We start from the raw sequence: 26,828 nt of genomic DNA, 5'->3' as shown, positions 1-26,828 counted from the left end.
TAATCCTAGGGGCGTGGGGTACATGTGCCCTGCAGCCACCTGAGACCTTCCTAACAGTCGCGGACCGGACCGGCAGTGGGAGCTGAACTGCCAGGCTGAGCCGCTGAGGCCTATTTGAGGAAGTTCTACACAGAAGGACCAGTCTGTTGAAGGAGGAGAGGAGAGTGGGGGTCGTACCCCCAGGTATCGTGGAACACTGCTGGGCGGGGTGCGGGCTCAGAGGGACACTCTTTCGGCCTCTCAGTCCTTCTGGCGACATGAGCCTTTGCTTCGGCTCAAAGTGGGGCCCGTACTGACCAAAGGAGTGGCAGAGTGAGAAGCTGTGATTTATGTCATCGTTGATCCATGTGGGGGAGCAACTGTTATCGAAGAGGCTGACTGTCGTAATACACATTGCCAATATTGTTGCTAAAGAACTGCCGGACTGTCTTATGACGCCTGACGCCTGACAGTATTTCTGCATAACGAAGTACCTGATTGTAGCGCTACGCATTGCATTATTTCTCCCTTGCAAAGTACAGTATTGCAGCGGCCCACATTGCATTATTTCTTCATTGCAAAGTACATGATTGTAGCTACGCATTGCATTATTCCTTATTTGCAAAGTACATGATTGTAGCGGGTGCATTGCATTGTTTCTACCTTCCAAAGTATGTGATTGGGGTGTGACGCATTGCCTTATTCCTTCATTGTGCAGTACATGATTGTAGCGGTACACATTGCATTATTTCTCCCATTACAAAGTACCGGGGTGTATTGTTACGCATTGTATTATTTCCCCTTTGCCCAGCACAGGATTGTATCGTTACGCAGCGCACTATTGTTTGTTCATTGCAATGTGTGTGATTCTAGCATTATGACCAGCATAGCGTTTGGAAATCGGTGGTTGGGAGTTAATCCTACCAGCCAGCCAGAACGAATATTGCCTGTTATTATATGTTGGCTTTTGTATCGTGTGGTCTGATCGTATATCTTTTGATATAAAGTTTATACTTTTAGCAAACTTGAGTGGAGTCCATTTGTGTTGTCACCAGTGGGTTGCTGTGGGCGTGGTTGCACATACTAGACACTCGTGCCTTGGAGATAGGCCTGGCTGCTCGTGCCAGGCTACTAAGGGGGTGAGCAGGGCTATCTCAAACCGTGTCCTTACTTGGCCTAACGTTGAGTCGGAAAGTCCCGGGATGCGCATTTGGTGACAGTAGCGCTCACTGGGACTCCGGCTTCCCACACATCCCCTATGTAAATAATTACTTTTGGCACTGTCTATAAATATATCCTATGCGGCTATCCTGATAATCTGGTATGGATCCAGGCCAGGGGCGTATGGGGGGAATCAAAGGCCCTAATATAAGCAAGTAAATCTGGATCTCTTGCCCACTCGTTTCATAATAAAAACATGATTGCAGTGCATGTTACAGCTATCATCCCCAGTGCAACTGTGACTGCTGCACTAATCATAGCTGCGGTGCATATCCAGCCTCCCTGCATCAATTTTGGACACCTGCTCCTTGTATTCTTAATTGCAGCATTGGTACTGAGCAGACACAGTTAAGAAACCTTGCAGCACCATATGTGTAAATGTATGTGTCTTGTAAAGCGCACTGCTGCCCTGAGGCGTCGTGGCGCTGTAGACCGCTGGGGAACCCGTCCTGGCTATCCCTGTGAGATGGTCCCTCCTGGGTATCTCCAAGGTGAAACCAGGCATCCCCGGCGAATGTGGGGGGCCGTTGTGGAGATGAGGCAAGCTAATGCCCAGAGTTGCCGAGTGTGTTCCTGGTTAGAGTAGGTACCGAGGCGAGAATTATCGAGTCCGTTGAAGGAGGAGAATGAGTGATAGAGCAACAGAGTGAAGGAGGGAGAGAGACAGGTTATTGTGTGATTGAGACACACAGGGAGGAGAGTGAGTGACGGAGAATGAGTGATGAGGGAGACAACAACAATATTATATGATTGAGACGCACACAGAGGAGCGTGAGCGATAGAGAATGAGTGATGGAGAGAGACAGGATATTGTGTGATGGAGACACAAACAAAAGAGAGTGAGTGATAGGGAGGAAGTGATGGAGAGAGACTCGAAGGGCATAATCTGTCACCTGAACCCACAGACCACAACCCTTGAAGAAGCACCGACAGCCTCGGAAGCAGACTGCGGACAGTGGAGTAGGCAGCCCTGCGGACAGTGGAGTGGGCAGACCTGCGGAGAGTGGAGTGGGCAGACCTGCAGACAGTGGAGTGGGCAGACCTGCGGACAGTGGAGTGGGCAGACCTGCGGACAGTGGAGTAGGCAGCCCTGCGGACAGTGGAGTGGGCAGACCTGCGGAGAGTGGAGTGGGCAGACCTGCAGACAGTGGAGTGGGCAGACCTGCGGACAGTGGAGTGGGCAGACCTGCAGACAGTGGAGTGGGCAGACCTGCGGACAGTGGAGTGGGCAACCCTGCGGAGAGTGGAGTGGACAGACCTGCAGACAGTGGAGTGGGCAGACCTGCAGACAGTGGAGTGGGCAGACCTGCGGACAGTGGAGTGGGCAGACCTGCGGAGAGTGGAGTGGGCAGACCTGCAGACAGTGGAGTGGGCAGACCTGCAGACAGTGGAGTGGGCAGACCTGCGGAGAGTGGAGTGGGCAGACCTGCGGAGAGTGGAGTGGGCAGACCTGCGGAGAGTGGAGTGGGCAGACCTGCGGACAGTGGAGTGGGCAGACCTGGGGACAGTGGAGTGGGCAGACCTGGGGACAGTGGAGTGGGCAGACCTGCAGACAGTGGAGTGGGCAGACCTGCAGACAGTGGAGTGGGCAGACCTGTAGACAGTGGAGTGGGCAGACCTGCGGACAGTGGAGTGGGCAGACCTGTGGACAGTGGAGTGGGCAGACCTGCGGACAGTGGATTAGGCAGACCTGTGGACAGTGGAGTGGACAGACCTGCAGACAGTGGAGTGGGCAGACCTGCGGAGAGTGGAGTGGGCAGACCTGCGGACAGTGGAGTGGGCAGACCTGCAGACAGTGGAGTGGGCAGACCTGCGGACAGTGGAGTGGGCAGACCTGCGGAGAGTGGAGTGGGCAGACCTGCAGACAGTGGAGTGGGCAGACCTGCAGACAGTGGAGTGGGCAGACCTGCGGACAGTGGAGTGGGCAGACCTGCGGAGAGTGGAGTGGGCAGACCTGCAGACAGTGGAGTGGGCAGACCTGCGGAGAGTGGAGTGGACAGACCTGCGGACAGTGGAGTGGGCAGACCTGTGGACAGTGGAGTGGGCAGACCTGCGGACAGTGGATTAGGCAGACCTGTGGACAGTGGAGTGGACAGACCTGCAGACAGTGGAGTGGGCAGACCTGCGGAGAGTGGAGTGGGCAGACCTGCGGACAGTGGAGTGGGCAGACCTGCAGACAGTGGAGTGGGCAGACCTGCGGAGAGTGGAGTGGGCAGACCTGCGGAGAGTGGAGTGGGCAGACCTGCAGACAGTGGAGTGGGCAGACCTGCAGACAGTGGAGTGGGCAGACCTGCGGACAGTGGAGTGGGCAGACCTGCGGAGAGTGGAGTGGGCAGACCTGCGGAGAGTGGAGTGGGCAGACCTGCGGAGAGTGGAGTGGACAGACCTGCGGAGAGTGGAGTGGGCAGACTCTCTTTGTGTTGCTCTCTCCTCTCCACTTCTCTCTCCTCGCCTCTCTTTTCCTTCTCATTCTACGCCAATCAACTCCTTCATGCTCTTCGGGACCTCTCTTACCTGCCTTCTGTTCTCTGATCACCCTCCCCAGTCTGTCTCTTTCACCATCACCCCCTCTCCCCTCACAGACTTTCCCATCCTTTTTTCCCCTCCAAGGCTTCACCCCCGACCTGTCTGTGCCTCTCGGTGGGACCACGAGTGTCCAGTTACTGGTGATGTCATGACATTTCTGTGGATAAAAAAGTGAGGTGATCCCACTTCGCCTGCCGCACCAAAAAAGTGCACTGGCGTATTTACTCTTATTTGTCATCGATAAAGGGAACAAGTCACATGTGTGGTAAATAAGCACTGTGTATTGCAGAGCAGTGCTCCGTCGGATCTCTTGTGTTTGATTTCCTGCATCATTGGTTTCAATGAGCTCCATATTTTAGAATCTTCCTTCTTCATAGAAGTGGGCAACAAAGCTGTTTGGGAATAAATTCACTAAGTCTGAACACAATCAGAGGGATTGAAAATACCACAATAAGACAACGAAAACACGCTTCAGTAGATACGAAACTGAAAACTGAAGATTGGCAAAGCTGAATCTTGCACGCTACCGGGGTCAGTGGTTGGCATCATGCGTCTATCCTGCCATTGACCATGGGTGCCCCAGGGGTACCAGGGCTATTTGTGATGCGGTTTGATAACCACGTTATCGCCTTTAGGCACGTGAATCTCCCGTGGTAGCGAAGAAGAAACGTCAAGGCTAACTCTAGGAAGTGGGATGGGTTAAAAACTCAGACACAGCATGAGGGGCCCCCTGCAGCTCGGGGCCCCCCCGCACCGCGGGGGCTGCGGGGGCCTGTGTTACGCCCCTGGCTTTCATTGAATGAAGTTTACATAAAGGCACGGACAAGCCACTGAAAGCACAGTCGCATACGCTTACAGCTTCATGCTCATTAACGTATTTGTTAGCAGATAAAGCCACCGAGGCTGATGGAGGGAGAGTGAGTGGACGAGGATCACACAAGTTGGTCGCTTGAGGAACACTGGATAGAGCTTGAGTCTCTTATTTCTACTCCTGACGAGTTAAGACGCTTGATCACATGTCCTCTACTTGGAAAAACAAAGTAGCACAGAACGAAGCAGAGCTCTGAAGAAATGAACGCCTTGCAATGAAGAACAAATCAAAAAGTGAAATGTTCGTAAATGCTTGCAAGTACATTTAAAGGACAAAGGGCCATATGTAGGTAGCTAAATACCGGTCGGTAACGGCCGAAATTCGGTAAATATCCCGTTATCGACCGGTATTTAGTCAAGTGAGATGTAGGAGGCCAAAAACCAATTTTCGGTAAATATGAAGCGGTAAATACCGATTCATATTTACCGATTTCTAAAATACCGATTCATATTTCCCGAATACATATTTTCCGATTCGGTAAATATGAAGTGGTAAATATGAAGTGGTAAAACGGAAAACGACATGTAGGTAAATTCGGTAATTAAGAAATCCATGAAATTCGGTAATTAAGAGTCGGTAATTAACACAGATTGAAAGCAGGTGGTAAGCATCAACAGTGCATATAAGCAATCCCAAAATGCAACAGGGTGGACAACATGGCCGCTCTGTATGTCATTGCAAGGCGCCTACGTCTACAGGCAGCAGGTCTGAGGATTTGGAGACGGGAGGAACGCATCTACAGACAGCGCATCACACTCTTTCAACAGACTGACGCAGAGATACATGAAAGGTACAGGCTACACCCACAAACCATCATGGACCTGATAAGGGACCTGCACCCACTCCTGGACCAGCCAACAAGAAGGGCGCATGCCATACCACCACATGTGCAGGTGCTCTGCAGCCTACATCTACTCGCATCTGGCAGTTACCAGGGGGTGATAGCTGCGGTGGGCGGTGTATCCCAGAGTTGCCTGTCCCGTTTCTTCAGGAAGTTCCTGGATGCCATGATGCAGAGAATGCACCACTACATCAGCTTCCCAAACACACAGGCTGAACTGCAGAAAACTAAAACTGACTTTTATCACATGGCACAGTTCCCCCATGTCATTGGCTGCATTGATGGCACACACATCCCAATCTGCCCACCAGCTGCCACTGAGCACATCTACAGGAACAGAAAGTCCACCCACTCCATCAATGTGCAGGTAATCTGCGATGCAGGGAACATCATCACTGATATTGTTGCGAAGTTTCCTGGGAGCACCCACGACTCCTACATCTTCCAGAACAGTGGGATCTACACACGACTGCTTGCCGGGAATTTGGAGAAGGATACCTGCTAGGTAAGTAACAGTGACGCCCCATGATACTTGCAAATCATAGTGTATTGAGGCATGTGACTGATGGTTCCCTTTTACTCACCTAGGCGACAGTGCATATGCCGTGCGGTCATTCATCCTCACTCCCTACCTACACCCATCAACCCAGAGTGAGAGACGATATAACATGGCACACAAATCTACTCGCAACGTGGTGGAGCGCACATTTGGACTATTGAAAAGCAGGTTCCGCTGCCTCCAAAAGAGCGGAGGCGCACGCCAGTACACACCCATCATCTGTTGCAAGATCATTGCCACTTGTGCAATGCTGCACAACCTTGCCACGAAGAGAGGTACAGAGGTGGAACTAACAGATTTTGAGGACAATGAGGATGAGTCAGGTCAGCCAGAGGCCAACGCAGCGGGAGTGCCAACAGCAACAGATGGGAGAGAGAGACGGGCAGAGATCACATGCAACTATTTCTGAGTAAATAAGGGGACACAGCCAGTTGTTGGATGTCATGACGTAGTTTAATAATGCGGCACTACGCCACAACACCAAGAAAATGCCATTCTGGCAACATTGCGTAATGACTGCTAGCAAGTCCAGGGTTACGTCACCCAATTGTCTTAGGCTATGCCGTGCAGCATTACGGTTTGCGGCCACGCGCTACAGTGTGGGATGCCACGGATTGTGCCTCATCACTAGTGGCAGCCCCATGCCGCCTGTTGCTCCTGCGTGTATCTGGGACCGGGGGGGTTATGCTGCTCCTGCTGCTGGTTTCGATGCTTTCCGCAGCATCCCCAGCACCAGTTGTGGCCACCTGGCTTGTCAATAGCACTTCCAGTGCACTGGTGACCTGCACCATCCCCCTAGAAACGTCACTGCTGCAGTGTGTCAGGCCCTCCTGCATGGCCACAGAGCGCCTGCAGAGTAGTGACGTGGCAGTTGCCAGCCGGTTGAGTGCCCTGGTGTGACTGTCTCTCCTCTGCCGTTCCCGGCGCCGTGCAGCTCTGTCTGCATCATACTTGCTGCACAACAGCTTGATGGACTGGGACATGTCCCGCATGCCCGCTGCCATGTCACTCATCCCCACCACCATAGCGCTGATGCCCCTGTCCATGTTGTCAAAAGTGGCTTTCAGTCCCCGCATTTGCCGCTGAACTGACATCACTGCCTTTTTTTGTAGGCGCTGGACTTTCAACATGTTGCCCTCGAGCCCCGAGAACACCCCATGGCTATCAACGTGTGCTGGTGGACTCTGCACCCGCGACCTGCGGCGCCGTCTGGCACCCGTGTGTGCTCCCTCTGAGGTGGAGGGCACAGTGGCATGGCTCCCATCCTGTGGCATGGTGTTTGGATCCGGGCCCCTGCTGTCGTCAGATGAGGTCTCCAACACTCGCAACCTGGCAGCTGCACGCCTCCTCGACCTCACAAATGCAGGCGGTGATGTGGCCGGTGACTCAAGCATGAGTGGTGATGCTGGCTGTGGTAGTGGTGATGCTGGCTGTGGTAGTGGTGATGCTGGCTGTGGTAGTGGTGATGCTGGCTGTGGCAATAATATCTGGGCAGAACTTGTGCTGGCCAGCCCTGTACTGTCTTGCCGGTGTGCCCTCACTCCTGTTGCATGTGCAGTCCTGCGCGATGTTACATCTGTGGACAGAAATGCAACATCAGCTCAGTGTACCTGAAGGCCTGCATTGCAAGCATCACAATAAATTTCTGTAACACTCTCACATTGTCCTCTGCCTGCTTTTGGCTAATGTGTGTACCATGCCTTGTTGTTCTGTGCTATTCAGTTCATGGTTGGGGTTTCCCTGACTACATCTCCCATAATGCATTGCAAGTCTGCACTAACACATGGACTGGAGTGGGATACTCATTTCACAATGGGGGATGTGGGATAGGGGTAGGGGGGGCTACATTGCTGTGCATTCGTCTTACCTTGTTGGGTGGCGGCTCTGGCAGAGCTGTCGGCATCCCCAAGACCCACGACACTCTCGTGCTCTATTGTGGACTGCACCAGCTCCTCCAGTTCGGTAAGGGCAGGTGCCCTGTTACTCCCACCTCCTGTCCGGCTGGCCTCCTTCTGCAGTTCCCCCATCTTCCTCTTTGTGACAATCCTCAGGTCTTACCAGCGCTTTTTAAGTACCTCAATGTCCCTGGGGGTCACTCCAACAGCATTGACCTGCGCCTGGATTCCCAGCCATATATTCCGCTTCTCCGACTCTGGCACTTGCAGGGACTGCCTCCCAAACAGCTTCTGGTGCTGCTTCACCACCTCCTCCACTAGTACCTGGAGTTCCTTGGGGCTAAACTTTTGCTTTCTCCTCCTTTCCCCTCCATCTCTCTGTGTCTCCCGGCTGGACATTGTGATTTTGAGCTGCACAATCAGGCACTGGCTCCCTGCCTCTCCTCTGCACTCCCAGCCTCTCCAGAGTCTGTTGATTGTGTGCACCTGCCTGGGTGTGGCCACTTCCTGGTTGGGTGGGGTTTGGTTGCACAGGATTGGCTGTTTCATCCAGTCATGTGATTTCGTTTTTCCGATTCGGTAAATACCGATTCGGTATTTACCGAATCGGTAAATGCCACTTCGAAATTTACCGATTCGGTAAATACCACCTCGGAATTTACCGATTCGGTAAATACCACCTCGGTATTTACCGATTCGGTAAATTCCGATTCTTGTATACGGAATGTTACCGAATCGGTAAATATTACCGAATGATTACCTACATATAACTTTCTGATTCATAAATACCGATTCGGTAAAGTTCGGTATTTAAGAATCGGTAAATTATATTTACCTACATATGGCCCAAAGCACTTATCCCGTAGGCCCCTGTTGGGAGTGCTGCTCTCAGGCTGGCGCGTCTGATGCTCTGTTCGATATTCGCTTGCTGCCTCGGTTTCCCTCAGCTCTGCACATTGTTCCAGGTTCTGGCCCGGCGGGTTCGTGAATGTCCGCATTAACTCACTTACTTTCAGATTCCTCGCATTCTTTTCTCTTCTGCAGGAAACTGGAGCAGAGAAGCAGGAACCCCAGGGACTCCGAGCGCTGTCTCCGGCGCTCAAGCTTCAGACTCACCCCTCTCCTGAGCAGTGCACTCACACTGCCAGGCCGGCATCAAGCAGCTTAGCAAGGCTGCCATTATTCAAGGCGCTGCAGCGGCACACCACACCTGAAGGCAGACGCAAAGTGAAAACTGCACACATTTTAAAAACACACGCAAGGAGAAACCAAAGAGTATGACCATAACAAGCATTGGTCAATGCAAGAAAATGTGCTTCATCCAATAGAAATGGAGGAAAAGTAAGTGGCCCACACAGGAACCAATGAAAGAGGGGTGGGATGGAAAACTTTTGCGGCCATACATAAAAAAACAATCCCAATTCCCCATGAAAGGAAGCCCAAACCAAGCAAATATCCTACTACAAAAAGCCCAAATGACGGTGGAGATCGAAAACTGCAAAATGCCAAATAAAAAAAAAGGCGAAAAAATATATCCAGTGAAGGAGCCATGGTGAAAGACGTACCCCCACTACAACTATGTTATTAGGAGGAGGTGGGAGGAAGGAAAACTATATTTAAATGTAATCAGCTATTGTGCCGAAACTACACACAGGCAAACAGAAACAGAGCAGGAAATCAAGACAAAAAGTAGTCCCCCAGAGAACAGACAAAGGACTGTAGTGTGATGAGACAGTACTTAGTCCCTGATGCATGGGAGGAACGGAAGAGAGAAAGGAGGGACAAAGAGGCAGGACTGACCACTGGCAAGCAAGGGTTTTTGAAGCACACTCAAACAAACAAATTAAAAGCTGGGGGATGGCTTTAACCCAACATAAGAAATTACAATAGGTCCTGAATGCTCGACCTAAAAATGAATGTTGCCTTTATGTAATTTAACTAGGGCTCATGCAGAGCACCCCAATGCCTTCGGATGGAGTTTGCGCTATAAAAAAATACTGCAATAAAAAGGGGAATAACCTGCTGTTATATTAACATCTTGACCTATTTAGCAAGGTAAAATGGCAAAATAAACACGTGTTGTGGTACTACACTTTTCACTGCATTGTACATTTCCATTTGTCTAAAATAGGGCAGAGCAAAATATACGCCTGGCAACTACCTTACTCACCTTGTTGAAAGTAATTGAGGAGAAATACACGATTTTTCGTAGGTCAAATGTGTATACGGCCTTTCTAGATTTTTCAAACGCCTTTAATAAAGTAGACCGGCCGCTACTATGGCAAAAATTACACAAAATGAGAATGCCTTCTCCTCTGTAATCTTTAATTATTGCCCTACACTCTCAAACATGGTGCCAGGTATTAATTGGAGGAAATCAAAGCTTATCATCTGTAATACCCACAGAAATGGGCCTGAAACAATGCTGTTTACTAGCACCGCTGCTCTTTTCCTTATATATAGCAGATTTACCTGAATGCTTTTCTCATTTAGAGAGAGATGCACCAAAGATAGGCAGCCATTCTTTTGCATGCCTTCTGTATGCAGACGATATAGCAGTTATGGACCTAACACCCAATGGACTGAATAAAAAGCTGATATCATTACAGAAATACATGGTGGCACACTTCTTGAAGATTAATCTTTCGAAAAGTAAAGTTTTAATCATGAAATGTAACAGAAGAAGAAAACAATGTCACTTTACGTGGCAAATTGGTCAAGAAAAATTGGAGATGGTAGACTCCTTTCTCTATTTAGGGAAATTAATAGCGGGCAATACGAAGAATACATTTCATATTGAATACAGTTCTTGTAAAGCGGCATCTCATGCAAATGGCCTGTGTATTTTTTATAGTGCAATGGGTCGAAGGTATTTTTTTCATGCGCTCACTGTCTTTAAAACAAAAATCCCTACGACTCATCGTCATGCTATTGAATCACATCCTGTAAAGGACTTCAGTTTTTTAGATAGGATAGAATGCCAGCTCTTACGTAAATTATGTAATTTTGACACTCTAGTCCCAATAGCTGCTATTAGATTGGAATTTGGTTTGATCATATATCCAAGTTTTAGCCAGGATTTTGCGTTGGGGATATCAGTTAAAAAATAGTGAGTCCTATACATTGAGAGGTTTCATGTGTCAAGACATTTTTGGAGGTATAGTAGGTAAATTTTCCCTTTGTTGTGACTTTTCTTTGGCACTAAAAGTTTTCTGTGCAAAGGAAGAGTCAGTGATCACCCTCCCGCTTTTAAAATTTAAATCCTTTTTAAAAACTACAAGTGGTAAGATCAGCTATAATATAGAGATTCAATTTTACAATTCGAAAGAAATGTTAAAGATAATAGCCAGGTCGAATTTATAGAGAATTACTCATCTTGGAATCTAGAACATAGAATACGACAATGGCTCACCCTATGTCGCATGAACCTTTTACCTCTAAATGACCTAGCAGCAAACTGGTCTCATTGCATGAAAAATGGAAAAATCTGTAATTTTTGCGAGTTGGGCATTCAGAACCTGTCTTGTTTGTCTGCCCAGCATCGGATTTGTGTCGTCGTCGTTGGCTTCGTCTGATGTTTTTACAAAACTGTATCAAAAATGTAATTTCAGCCAGTGAATTTCTCTTATGTCCGAAGAACGAAGCAGTTTGTGTAAAACTATTCAACTTTTTTAAGGAGTTTATGAAAATATTTTAACCTCTTTCATATCCTTTTAAATGGGTTTTCCTTTTATACACATGCCTCTCCTTCCAATTATGCTGTTAAACCCGAGGCCTTGGTGTCTTTTAAGGTCAAAAGAGTCTCTGTACTCGTTCCGTTTTTGGATTGTATTTTGCACATCTTCTGGCTGCTATTCAACTGTTCTTTGCACAATTGGGATATATATATTGTACTTCCGCACTCTTGCTGCTATTTTAAACATGATTTTCTAAAGAATCTGTTATTAAACGTTGTTGTGTAATGTTTTAGGAATTTGCATATACAGTCGCTGCTATTTAATGCGTTTTTGCAAAAAAATAGCATTCCCTTAATTATTAGGTTTTGTTGTTAAAGGAAAATGTATTGTTTACTCAAATATGCTGGTTGTGTAAGAATACTTTTTTATTTTTAACAAGCAACTGATGTGATGTACATATTGTTAAATTGAATCTATTACAGAGCTACTATTGTTTAGTATGGACCTACATATGTGTCATTTGTTTCGGTAGAGGTTTTATTTAGGACTTTGTTGCTGCTTATTGGTCTTAATGCTGAGAATCTTTATTTGTGTCTTGCTCATTAGGGCAATTGACACTATCCATCTATGTTATGTAAGGGAAAATCTAAGACTAGCTATGAAGGGTTTCGATATTTACCAATGGACTGACAAATGAATTGACCTTATGTTTTATTATATTTATTATGTAATAGTCGTATGTATATTTGATGTGGACCTCATTGGAGATCCAAATCTTTAATAAATATTGAATTACCTAACTAGTCTGCACCATTGCCGTTGGGTTAGTTGTTATCCACTCTAACCTGTATTTAAATTTGATCATGAATTAAGAATAAAAAACTGAATAATCGACATTACCACAATTTACAGTAAATCGGCTTATAATTCTTAACCTGGATACCTCTGATTAACTGTGTTTATGCTCCCAGAAGTAGAACCCGTGTTTTGGGCTCCACAGATTGAATACCTGTTGCATGGCCTCCCATCAGCCTTTATCCAGCCACACTTTTCAGCAATCATTGGATAAAGTGGAAAATCTCATATTTGCAAGTGGTAGCTCTCACTTTTGGGGGCAGTCAAAGGAGCAACTATTGGCAGGTTGCCCAATCGGAGTCTGCGTTTACCAACAACCACCCCTCTCCAGAGGGAGTCTGTAATGAGTATGAATCAACAAGCTCCAGTCATCAAGTAACTGGTAGCTCCACTCATGCCATCATAATTAGGTTTGACATCCAATGGTGCTTACGCCATTCATGTCAAACATACTGTATTCAACACATACTTTCTACAGGGGTTTTGGGTCGACCTTCTTCAGCCATTGGCTTCTTTTGATCTGGAACATTCAGCCAGTAACTATAGCCAGTGTCAATTGCATCTTGAATGAGTCCACAGCAGTGTTTTAGTCTCACCGTTTTTCTGTTGGCTGTTTGGGTGTATCCTACTCCCTCCATTAGGTACTGTTTTACATTTAACAAGCATACTGCGCTATATCACAGTCATACTTTATCTTATATATGCATTGTTTGAAGAAAGCAGTTTCTAAGAGGAGGCTTTGTTAATATTTTTGCCATGATTTGTGTGGGAGCTGACTTAAAAATGGCCTCCCTGTTTTTTTTTTTTTTAGGCAGCCATCTTGGGGTCTGGCAGTCCAATTCATGTTTAGGGTTTCCGGCCCACGATTATACTAATAAAAACTGGGGATGTTCTACTAACCGTTACATTTTAAGCTTTGATTTTATTTGTAAATAACAGCTTTGCTACTTGACGGTCCACCCTAAGATAGGCGACCCAATTGCAGTGAGACCGGGGGGCGGGTTGTCAGACTTCTTTTGGGGATCACAAGGTAGGTAAGTGCTATTGGGCCCTAGCTGTTGGGACAATAGCATTTACTTCCAATGTCCAGCAGACCATCATACTATGGCTCTGAATAACTGGGCCAAGTACAACACCTTCAGCATTTAACTCTCAGTAGTAGTAAAGACGACCAATCACAGGCTTCTCAGGCAGGTAGTAGGGGGAGTGAAAACTCCAAACTCAACAATCACCAAGCAGCACAGGAACTGATTGTCCAGCCATGTCCTTTACTTTGATAAATAAAGTACTTTAATATACATGTAAAACGTAATACTTCACAGAACTCCCTGTGGACTTTAGACTGATAAAACCAAAACCCCTCTGTTCATGGATGGATGCATAACTTACACCAGGGGGAATTCAATTCTGGCAGCAGGACCGTCCTACCCTGGAAAGTCAAATCATTGCCTCCCAGCTGTCAGACCCCAGTGGTGAGAGGGGAGACATACCCCCCGCCCGGGCCGCTGCTTCTACAGAAGCTGTTCCAGTGCCTGCATAATTACACCACCGCTCCCAGGCTGGCTTACGGCCGGCTGTCCTCTTTAATGCCTTGGGATTCCCATCGCCCCACCTGTTAGCATGTCCTGCTGAGTCTGCAACTCGGAGGGGGACCCAGTATCCGTGGTACCCGCCTCGCCCAGCCCTTAATGTATATGCGCCCAGGATGACCTAAAACAATTAGTTTGGTGTTGGTTCAATGTTAACATTGCCTGGCTGAAGAGCAATACCTTTGACAAGCCACTCCTGACAAGACGTGCCAATGCGGGTGGAAGTAAGAGTTAACAAGCCCGCCTTACTTCCTCTCACCCAGTTATCTGTGTATAGCACTTGTCGGAGTATGTCCATCGCATTTAGCCAGTCACCACCCTAGGTGACGCCTTACCCTCCCAAACGTCTGCTAGTATACCAGGGAGCAGACAGGACAGTGTGAACCAGAGGGAAACCATATGTATAAATACCTGCCCTTTTTTGAATACTGGAAATGCCAAGTGTTCTTTAATACTTTGTAGCCCATTTGTGATTAACCCAGGGGTTTCCCCAATCTTATGGACCATAGCACACTCATTGGATGACAACTTACACAACCTGCATGGCTGCCAGCCCAGGCTATAGGGCGGGAGAATTTGCACATGTTATTGTTACTCAACTCAATGGTACTCGTTTCATCGACCTCAGAAGGATGAACTGCTAAGTGGACCTACCAGGATCTGAACCTGTGACCAGCGGTCAAACCCAAGCCACTTTCAGTTCTGCCGCTCCACCTGCCTATGAACTTGTATCCCAGGGCAGACTTCAGGAACCATAACCCATACTTGGACATGCCTGAGCTAGAAACACACATCTAAAAGGCCTGCCAACCGGCTAACCACCAACATTGCAGTCCGAATGTTTGCTGACAACTCCCAAGGAAAATTCGCTTAACTGAAGCAACTGGTAACATGCCATCAATTTAATCAATTTAACCTTAACTATGACTGCAAAATGTGCTCTGGTTGTTGTTCGTATTAGTGCTCCATCCCCCCCATATCAGCACTAACAAGGCTACCTGCACCCTCTTGGGACTGGCACACTCATGCCCCAGCTGACAGAAAGTGCCTAATCGTGTATAGCCCATGACCTTACGTTTATCACTGACGGTATACCAGGATTATGTTGAAACTTAGCTGGCTCTACTGCTAAGTGCGCGTTGCACCATCACAGGTATGTCTTTGCCTATTCAGTTTCTGGCTGCAAAGTTTGATGACATTGCCATAAAGGAAGCTTTACTGCTACCCCTGTGAGCCGCTGCTGGTGCTAATGATGGTACAAATAGCACCAGTAAACTAGATGCTTTACTATCGCATTAGGGGGTCATTGCAGCACTTATTAAAGTCCATGGCTAACTTACTCACAGTATGGCAGAGACAGAAAAGGCTGTAAATTTTGAAGCCCATTAAAATGATCGTTAGATAGGCCCAACAGGGAGTGATCCTGTGAAATGAGGTAGGGACCACCACACCCCGCATGTGAATCAGTCCAGGTTTACTTTGCCATGTGCAGTAGTGCAGCCACAATTCGCCGGCATCTAACCTGTGCAGTGTCCTGTTCTGTGCAGTCCCCCTCAAGCTTCCACTGGGCACCTCTGCCTGATTTGTGTGACCTAGGTACATGGTCCACTTGCATGGCGGCCTGCCAGTGAGGTAGTACATCACATACCCATCATTACCGCTACCTGCCTTTGCTAGAATCTTGCCTGGCATTCCTACATGCCCATATATACCAAGCGAAAATGGCAGTACTTGTTCAATTGACCCGACCACACATCAAACCCACAGAGACAAGATGCGGCCAGTTAACCTGCCCCAAACTCTGCAGCAACAACAAATAAGCAGGATCTGACATAAATGAGGGGATCCCCGGCTGTACTTGAATATTTCGTACTGCCCAATCCGATGTGCCCCTTGGAAAGATACCACAACCGCTTTGGATTTGAGCCTCACCAAGCACAACCTTTTATCCTGGACCTACCTCCAACATGACGTGTATTTGAGCGCGCTGTCTCCCTAGGGGTCTGCTGGCTCTGACAGAGAAGTCACAAGATGAAGCATGCTAACCTGCCCCCAAACTCAGCAGAACACCCACATGTGCAAGCTAACCACCAACATCTGCAAAAGCATGCCAACCCATATAGAGTTTTACTTCCCTTTGCTCAAGGGGGGGGGGCAGTCCTGTCCAGAGGTGTGTGTATTGAACAACATGTGTCCTGGAAGTACCTATGATTTGAGTACAAATGTCACTAATTCATAGTACCTGGTGTGTTTAATAAAACTAATAACAGGTCTAACAAATCCATCAGGCATCCTCCGCTTACTTTAGGCGTGTTGGATTGAGGGGATCCAGTGATCCCTTGGGATGCCATCCCTTTAGCACCACATTTACAGCTTTTATGCATGTCGCTTAGATAGTCTCCCTCATGTGTTTAATGCTACTTAGTTTGAGTTCTACTCTTGACAACATCCCTCCTAACCAACAGAGTTGAGAACCACTCAAGTTTGTTTCTTGTACAAGTCGTCCCCGTTAACCTGGCACTGTTGAACCTTTTAACAAACTTCCTATACAAAAGTATATCATGTTGCGCAACTTGGGACACTATTACTTCATCCCTACGTATGTTCAGGCATGGAAATACTACCAAAGCTATCCCCACCTTAGTCCTGTCGAACCACTAAATAAATACTGTATAAGGGAACAAAATGTTACCCGTGCACCTCGCCATGGGCCTGAGTATGGGAATGAGTCTATTGTCAGATATAGCTGTAGCTCGCTCTACATGGTTCCTAATTTTAACAAAGTGCCGTTGCATGAAAAACTTCTCCTCTTATGCAAAGCTAAGTACTTGGGGCAAATTTTAGATTACCTAGGCATAAACATAAAATCCCCAAGTCTTCATTCTATAAGAGCACCGCGTTTCATGTCTCAGGCTTGGGGAGGGGCAGCTTCATACCTGATAAACCCCCCGCAAGTCACCACAGAGCCTAGAACATGTCGACAAGTTGACCAACCCTTTATCAACTCTGCCTGTTTGGTGTAAATAATCTAAAGAATTCTTTATTGTCGTCTGCCCAATAACAGGGCCCAGAGCAAGGGAAGGGTTACAGCTAGTTGCCGTCTACCCAGCACATCAGAGCAACACATGCTCTGTATTTCCCCAGACCACTATACTGGGGGTCATCAACTGTCCAGTATAGGTCTACTAGGGCGGCACTCTAAGTTGTCTGGTTACCACCCAACACTTTAGGAACCAGACCTCTGGTAGTGCACAACTCATTCACTTAGGTCCTGATGAAGTGCCATACGACTCGTTAGGAGCGATGAGGGCATGAAACATGTCGACCCATTACACAGCGATAGCCCTTTAGGAACACTGCATCCACATAGGGCATCCACACACCTTTTAACTGAGCTGGAACTACCTGAACCATTAACATTGAGAGATTTCCCTCTTATCCCCGCACCCAATGCAGCCCTATCTTACAAAGGGGACCCCAACCCTAAGGAAGGGTAGCGCTCATCTGGTGGTGCGGCACCTGGGGGAGGTAATGAAAGCGTGAGAAATGGGCTGATAGGGGAGGTAATGAACGCGTGAGAAATGGGCGGCAGGTATACTGAAGGTAACTGGAGGATGTACGAATATTGCAGCTCTTGTGCTACGTCGTGCCTTCCCAAAACTCGCAATAGGTACACGATCTGCATCAACAAGGAGCTCTGCCCATGTGACTGCCCCCGTACTTCGAGACCCGGGCAGGAAGGACCGTGACCGCCCCAATCTCCTTGCCCTAACATCGGCCCAGCAGTGCCCAAAAGACCTCACAATTCAGCACGTAAAGTGTTTAACTTGTATAAAACTATCTGCCAGGACTGACACCCAGCGGCCCCTTATATTGCGCCATACATACTCCTGCCGTGCTGCGAAACCAGTTGACATCCTAACTACTGACCCTGACACTTGTGCAACTATGTGCCCGGACTGGCGTCAGGCGGCCACTTCAGTTTGCCCCACACATGGCTCCTGCTGTGCTGTGCTGCCACTCCAAGTAACCTCACATCTCCTAACCCTGACACCTGTCCAGGTGTGACAGTAAAGACTATTCCATACTCCCACCGGTAATAGAACGGCATGGGCAGCAGGCAATAGCAATCTCAATGAGATTGAATTACTCAATGCATGCTGTAGTGGTCCTCTCTAAAACTAGACCGACAGTGCTAACTGGTGGCCTGTCACAAGCGCCGGAGCTGAACAATAAGAGACGGTGCCGCGCACCAGGAACCACCCGCTCACACTTAGCTCCGGTAAACCTGATCCAGCGAATCAGCATTGGTAGGCCATTGCGGCACTTTGGAAGTCCAGGGTTGACTAACTCACCTTGCAGATATTGACGAAATAAGGCTGGAACTTAATGCAAGGTTGAAATCTGCAAAGGTGTATCCCTGTGCTTGTATTGGCAGGGGTGAGAGTGTATGAGTCCCTCCCCCCCTGCCGTTTTAATAAAAACAATTGTATAACACTTATACCGATCTGAGATACATGAATGAAAAGTCATCATTGTACCTCACAATGTCAAACCATTTCAGAGGCAGATGACCGAGGATGTGTATTCAACTTTTCTATTCCTCTGAATTCCCCCGCCAGGCGCCGTCAGGGGTTTGAAATACATATACACAAGGCTGTGTAAAACCAGTGGTTTTAAAGTGCTTCTTTCCCCTTTAGTATGAGTTCCCCCTCATTCGTTTTGTACACTGACTAGTGCCGATTTGTATAGTGGAACCCCGACCAGCAGGTATAGGAGCGCTTCACATGAGGACCATTCACATCACACACGGACCTGGTCAAAGCGATTTGTTTATTGGACACGGGGAGATGATGGGATTCACCCAAATCACAAGTTAATGTGCCCGCGCGCTGGAACAGACCAGGTCCGGGACACGAGCAGGCTGCCACAATGGTGCTGCTACTCTGCCGGCACACCATGTCGCAAGGAGCCTGAAAATGATGTTTCCGTTATTGAGGGTGCTCCCCTGCAGCCAGAGGAACTCGGCCCGGAGTCGCGTGGCTCTGATCGCCGCACAAGGGGTAGCCACGCGCTCGCCGCCCTCCATCCCCCGCCCTCCACCTTGCAACCAAAAACCCGGGTCGGGGAGGAATCGGAGGAGGGAGCCTCTCCTGGGCCCATACTACGCTGGCCCCCCTCACGCAATTTACTTTGCTTTTGGAGGTGCGCCGCACATGACATCCTCTCACACACGGGCAGAGGCCCTGCCGCCGGCCCCCCTGCAGGAGGCCCCCTCCGGAGGGAGCCCAAGCGACACCGGGCTCAAGCGGAAGGAGCCTGCACACGGCTCGCAGCAGGCCCACGCGGGCCAAGGTCAGCTGCGGGTCACCCGGAACTGGCCACCCGCAGGCCGGGGCACAGCGACCCAGGCAAGAGCGGGAGAAGCCTGCATAATGCCCGCACCTCACCGCATGCCCACGCGAGCTAACTTGAAGGGGCCGTGCAGCCAGCCCTCCTCCCGATAGGATTGCCACACCGCAAGTGAACCTGCACGACCCCCCGCATGTTCGGCTCCCGCCCTGAGGATGCTGCGATTTCCCTGAGGCACCGGATCCCCAGACGGGCCCCCACAACCCATGCAGGCTGACCAGAAGAGGAAGGTGCCCAACTGGTACGGCTTGCTCTCCCTGCCCACGCCAAAGCAGGTGGGCCAGCAAGGCATCAGGCCCACCAGGACCATGCACCAAGAAACTCTGCAAAACCCCCCAAGAGCCCAAGTCAGGCCGGGTCCCAGCCCGCGCCACGGAAAAGGATGCTCAGTCTGCCTCCACTCTGGGCCCCATCCCCGGTCAGTACAGTGCTGGCCTCGCCCAGGGGAGGGGTGTCGCAGCACTAGCCCCCTGGGATCTGTCCCTCCCCCCCACTGGCGGACAGCCGCAGCTGGGCCCAGCCCCCAGCCTCGTGGGGCGGGGGGTTCCGCACTCACCGTGACAAATAGCAGCTGACAGGGACCCGTCCCCAACGGCGTCAAGGCAGCATCCAAAGAGGGACCTGTGTGGATCCTGCCGGTAAGGCGCCTGCGCCCCCAAGGACTCGCGGGTCCCAATGAGGCTTACCAAGGACATGACCCGCCTCACTTGCTCCTGCAGCCTGCGCAGTCCCACCTCTTGTGCCCACCCCCACAAATCAGGGAAATTGCCGCCCTATCAACCTGATGGCTGGGACGAAGGCGGCGTCTCCGTGCGACTGGGCTCGAGGCGCTGATGGGGGCATGAGGCAAGCTGGTGGCGGCACCTGGACATCACTAAGCCCCCACAGTAAGGTTTTGAATCCCTCCATAATATAGGGGCCAGCTCCGTGGTAAGTGGCGGGAGTTGCTCTAGCCTGAGCACACTATCGCGAAGTGGCCTGCTGTCTTGAGAGGGCCTCCGCGAACTCGCGCTACGTCACCAAAGAATATACTGTGCCGCCCCCTCACTCTCAATAACTTATGTGAGGGCCTGCCGGAGGCCCGAGGAGTTTTGCGCCCCCCTCCCCAGCGGCCGACACAATACCCGATTGCCGCCCCCACATACCAGCACACTTGGGCCGAGGCGGCCAATCTGTGCTGTGGAGGACGGCCCACACGCTGTTGCGGCCCTCCCCAGGCCAAAGCACAATGTCGCAGGGGGTTAAATCAGGCCGTCCACAGGTCCGGGATAAGTTGCCCCCGCCAGGCGAGGTCAACCTGGTGTCGCCCAGATGGGCGGGGATGGGGGCACACTCACCGCACTGACTAGCAGCTCCCGGACCCGGCCACAGTCCAACCGGCGTTAGAACAGCGAGACGGGAAGCAGGCAAGAGGCTGCACTGTGGGCGGGGGAAGGTATTTGTACCCCTGTCCTCCCCCACCACGGCCGGAAGTGACGCGGCCACTGACCCTCTGGTCCCTAGACCGAGGACCCTAATACGCTGACTCGTGTGCCTTCCTGTGGCCTAAGGTGGCCGCTCTGTTAGGAGGGTCCCCTACCTTGCCCCCAGGGCAGCCTGACAGAGGGGAGCGGTGGAAGGGACTGCGGCAGTGTGGAAGGAAGCCATTTTAGGCAGCCTGTTCTCTTTGCACCCTGCCTGCCTGGGGATTTGTGGCAGTCTGTAATACCTATAAACACAGGCTCCCGCTCAACGCTGAATAGGGACACTTTGCAATGACATTAGTTACTGCCAGGTTTTGAGACCAAAATTGACTCAACTTACTTGAAGCAGGGGGGAGATGATGCAAAGAAGATATGCTGTCACCTGTGTCAACTGCCATAGTTTAATAAAGCTCTCTGCTCGGCATCAGTGTTACATTTGCTTTTATAATACAAAGTACATTTTGGAAAATCTTCTATAAACTAGCATCGATCTTACATAACCCAGTGCCCGGCACAGTGCTCGCCAGTGTGGCGCACGCTCCATAGGAATACACACTACAAAGGAAGGGGGGAGGAGTGAAGGGAGGGTCAGCACTCCTTTTTATCTGCATTATTTCCCTGAAATGATGCACCCAACCATTCCCCGTACAGGGGCCTGGGAAGAGGTTCTTCAGTGTGATGCGTGCTCCACAGAAACAGGGTTCAGTCTACGTTATTGTTCACCTGGGGCCAAGAACGCGATTATTAATAAATCCAAGTGTTGACCAGCGGCGGGAGTTCATTGCAGCGGCCCGCCGATAGGTCTGTCTCTATATGACACGTGAGTCTCTCCTCATTGTCTCATTGGGCAAAATACACTGACTCTCCTGACGTCAGTGCTGATGTCAGATGAGTGAGTTATATTAGAAAACCAGGCATGCAAGCAGCGTGCGAACCACTGCTCGTTCCTGCAGCAATACTCCATGGGAGTTAACTTGAGAGAAAAGCTGGGACATGCACCAACTATTAACCATTTGCAGGCTACCATTTTTTAATGACAGACAAAAGCAGATCCAAATTGGTGGGAGGAGTCAGACCCCACAAAATGCATACAACACATCGCCTGACAGTTTTATGTGGGTACGCCTTTTGTTAAATCCGTCAATCTATTACTTTTCAGGTAATCTTAAAAATACACATTTTCTATTTTTTCTGTGATAGATTTTTGTTTATTCTCGGGGATATGTTCCCACACGAAAGATTTTTCACATTAGCTTTTTTGTGGAATAAGTTTGTAAGTTAGGAATTTGGGGGATCCTCCCTCTCCTCTCAAGCCCTATCTATGGTTTATGCAGGAACACTAACATTGGCTCCTCTAACTCTGAATTTACATTGACCAATGATGGCGTACTGGCAAGTTTTCTCAGTCGTACCTGTAATAGCACTGTTCAGAAAATGTCACCAAAGCCAAATCTATGAATCACAATTTGCCTCCTACGCAGGTTACACTCTTAACACCATAGTTGTTATAAGATACGGGGAGCAAGCCGATTGTCTCCACAGAAGGTGTTCGGCAAGGGAGCATTTTAGCCCCCTTTCTCTTTTTAATCTACACAAACGACCTCCTGGCTTTTTTATTAGATAAGGAGTTTGATTTTCCTCGAATTCGTGGTAACTCTGTCCCACTACTATCATATGCGGATGACACAGTGTTAATGGCAGTGACAGCAAATAGCCCCCAAAAATTGCGTATTGCTTTTCCCGATTTTATGTTGTCGCTTGACTTAAAATTAAATCTTACACCATGGTGTGTGGCCCCAAATCGACAAAAAACAAAAATTCTGTTGCACGAGGCAAAAGAATTGATAAGATGAACAACTTCACTTACTTAGGGAACCTATTCAATAACCAGATGAATTGGGAACCCCTTATAACAGCAAGAGTGCAACACACAAGTAGGGCCGTGGAGGGGCTGTTTCGCTTCCAATGCAAACTGGGACACAAGCCTTTGAGAGAGCTGGTTACCATTTACAAGGCTAAATGTTTGTCTGTGGCAACTTATGGGGCAGGGGTATGGGGTCACTACAAAAGACTCAAACTACAAGTCGTGGAAAATACATTTATAAAAAGGTTAGTGATGACCTCGAATAGCGCCCCTACACTTTTGTCATCAAGAACTGGGGTTAGACTTCATAGAGGACCGCATAGGTAGCGCCCCTCTGCTCTTCTGGGTAAAATTGTGGCTGGTTGACGAATTAATGTTCTCAAGGGAAGTAATTGAAGATTGTATTCATCTGGACAATGCCTTAACGATCCCATGGCTCCGATTTGTCAGAGACAAATTCCTAGAGATAGGACTGGGGCACTTTTATGACAACCCTGAAAGTATCCCCACGAATGCGAAAGCCATTATCATAGAGGCACATCACTCTAAGGGCCATTATGCACTACTTGCAACACGAGGAGATGGGCCTCTCATGTTTGCCTCCTAGCGCACAGCAATGTTATCTAACTTTTACTACCAATGTACAGATCAGATTTCGTTGAACCAGATTTCGTTTATGCACTTTGCACTTTCTAGTGGCATTCCTGCGTCAAAAAGGATGGGCCGATAAGCTCATGCCTTGCCCATGTGATAATTCAACAAACCAGGGCACTATACACTTTATCTTATACTGCCCCCTATACAAAGAGGTACAATGGTTTTTTTTAGAGCCACTTTTAAGGGATATCCGCCCCTGTACATATATTGATTGTTTTAACTTTCAGCCTACTTTGGCCACTCCTGTCATTTGCACTGCGGTATCCAATTATATTAAAGTTACCATGGCTATCAGAAAGCATTACGAGCTTTAGAGACTGAAAAAGATTGTTGGAATTACTCATTGTCCATATTTACACTGCTGGAATTTTCTTTTTTTACGATCTGTGTAATACTATGTTGTCCTAAACATTTTTACTTAATGTATTGAAATTTTAAACCACAGAATTCTATGAATTCTTTTTCTTATTCTATTTCTGGTGATGTTTTACAAAGGTGTTACACATTTCTTAATCTGTAATGTTTTTATTTGTCAAACTTTTATGGTTTATGGAACCAAAATAAAGTTATTCTTGACTTGACTTGAATCACAATTTGATATTTACAATTTTAACTAAATTGTTTGCACCCGTAAGCACAAACTTTTGTCAATTGGACCCTTGTTTGAGAAATCTCTCCTTTGAAGACTGGGCAAGCATTAGGCAGCCAGTTCAAGACACCATTTCAACAGGACAGATAGACTCCTCAGTGAGAGGATATGTTTAGATATGGACTGGTACTGGTTTTAATATCAGTCAATCAAAGGGTTCTTGTATAGAGCAGCTTGTCACCCGGGGGGTCTCCAGGCGCTAGGTCCTAATGTCATTGGTCGAAGAGCCATGTCTTGAGCTTCTTCCTGAAATCTTCATGTGAAGAGCAGTTGCGCAGGTAGAGGGGGAGGCCGTTCTAGGACTTGGAGGCGAGGTAGGAGAAGGAGAGACCTCCGCAGCGGTTCAGGCGGGGTTGTGGGCAAGGGAGGCGGAGCAGAGTTCTCTGGTGGATTGATTTAACGTCAGGCGGTGTTTGATGTAGGTGGGCCTGGAGTTGTGGAGGGCCTTCTAGGCGTGGGTGAGTTGACCTCAGAAGGATGAAGGGTTAGAACTGGTTGCGTGCAGGTCTAACACAGATCCCAGCAGCGGGCGCTCACGAGCCTGCATCGCCAAACTTGTGCAAGTGAACTGCTGCTTGAAATAATACTTCACAGTATTTTCATATATTTTCAAATGAGTTAAAGTTTGCCTTTATTTTTCGTGTAATCTCCCCTCACAAACTCTTTTAAATGGTATGCTAATAAATGCACCCTTTATTTTGATTTCAAGGAAATATTGAGACATTTAGAGTCCGGAAAAGAGCAATGGGAGGGCGAAGCCTGGTTCTGTTAGGCTCCTGGTAAATTTCCGTGTATAACTTTTCTTCTGTAATTGCTTGCACGATTTGTTGTCAGCTGTGTAAGCTGAAGTGCCCTGGGGCACTGCCAACATTCCATCTCAGGGGCATGCTGTGCCAGGCTGCTTCTCTATTTAGAGGTGTGGCGGTGAAGATTGTTGAAGTGTTCTGCTTTTGAATAGTTTCTAGGTATTTGATCAATGCAAATGATAATACAAGTTGAATTTCACTAATCTTTTACTGGTAGGTCAACCAAATTTGAACAAGCATTGTCGAAGCCAATAGGCCTACTCTAGTTAAAGTGGTGCAATGGTTATTTTTTTTCTATTGCAAGCATATGCCCAAAAAAAAGCATGCTGTATCCATAACGAGGCTTCCACAATCACAATTTGGAAATTAAAAAGCATTCACCCAGGTGGATGTTTTACTCGTAACACTTGTTTTAAATAACAAGCCTTTCGGTTGTGCCATGCATTTAAATGAAGGCCTAACCAACCACTCAAATTGCAGGCAGATATACTGTTAGGATATCACATATATACTATATAACAGCGATTTTTAAAAAGCTGATTAAAATCATTAAATGAAGAGAAGTTAAGGCAGTTATTTAAAGATAACAATTGAATAAAACGTGCATTTTGAACCAGCTTTGCCACTGAAGAGAAAATAACTGTGAAGGTGGATGTGAACAATGAAAAGCTTTGCACGGTCACTCAAAGTGGCGGTAGCCAATCAGAGCTGGCCTAGCCTTATTTGTCATATGGAGGCCATGTTTTGATTGGCCAGGCCCCTGCTAGGTCCTATGTTACTTTATTGCAGCAGGCACAAGGGAAACACAAGCAAAGAGAGGGAGAGGAGGAAAAACAAGAGGTTGGGGAGAGAGAGGGAGAAAATAGAGCAGACAGAAGAAGAGAGACCAAATGGATGGATGGAAAGCGAGAAAGTGGGGAAGAGGTGACTGGGGCTGGATGGAACATTTTGAATTGGCTGCTTTTGGTTCTCAGTCCAGCCCTGGAGACAATGGATGAAGTTGATTTATCCAGTACCCCATTCTTTATGCCGTGGTGGTGGATGACTAAATGTTAATGAAAATGTAAATGAACAATAGTTAAAGGCTAAGGACCAAGGCTCTTCTATGTTTGTATAATATGTTTTAATTTTTTGGGAAAAAAAACTGTCGAGACATCTGCTTCTATCTCAAAGGCTATACCTTTCTTACACAATTAAACCTATTTTTTCCTTTACACTATACATATTTTAAACCCCAACTGTTCAATAAATAAACAATGTTTGGAGTTTGGTGAGTGAATAGCGTAGCAGTCTTCTGTATTAAAAAAAAAAGTGCCCAACACAAACACGCAATAAAACTCTTGGAAAACAAAGGACGGCCATTGACCACTGCCAAACGTTGTAGTGAGTACCCTAAATGCCTTATAACTGTGCACCTTTGACCCAATCTACAAAACTTTAAAAAAAAAAAACACAGACATTTACTACAGCGTGCATATGCCTAAATTTGAAGTACATTTCATACTTTTTAAAATACACAAAGAAGTCCTGGTATATTCCTGGGAATCTGCAACAGTGGCGAAGTCTCAGTACTAATCACATCTGTAACTATTTCAACGAAATGGACATGTAGCAGTTTTACATTTGTACACACAACAATTTGAGTCTTTGGGTTTAGAGTTCCTTCGTGGGTCAGAGGAAGGATCTTCAGAGGCTGTTCCACATCCTCGGTGCGTAGCAAAGGAAGGCTTGTACTCTGGTGACTGCGTTGCACTTCTCGCTCTCAAGGCCGGTACAGTTGAGAGTGCATTTTCTAAGCTTGCCATACCGGATCTTGAGTGTGCCAGGTAACTTGACATGCTTGCTGTAACACACTTCAAGATGATGGAGCAGAGATGTATGAGGGTAACAAAAGTGAGCACAGTTTAGATGTAACTAATTTCAACATGGCATAAATAAGTATGTATGAGGGGAACAAGAGCGAG

General features: G+C 48.0%; 1 protein-coding gene across 1 annotated transcript in view; it reads left to right on the top strand.

Annotated features, from left to right (window-relative positions):
* The window catches only part of CAPN6 (calpain 6), a 533,527-nt gene that overhangs the window by 322,341 nt on the left and 184,358 nt on the right, over positions 1–26,828 (top strand). The window lies entirely within an intron of this gene.

The sequence above is a fragment of the Triturus cristatus genome, chromosome 5_2 (genome assembly GCF_964204655.1).
Source record: "Triturus cristatus chromosome 5_2, aTriCri1.1, whole genome shotgun sequence".
Taxonomy (NCBI): domain Eukaryota; kingdom Metazoa; phylum Chordata; class Amphibia; order Caudata; family Salamandridae; genus Triturus; species Triturus cristatus.
The sequence above is the reverse complement of the archived record's forward strand: the minus strand, read 5'-3'. Positions and strand labels throughout refer to the sequence as shown.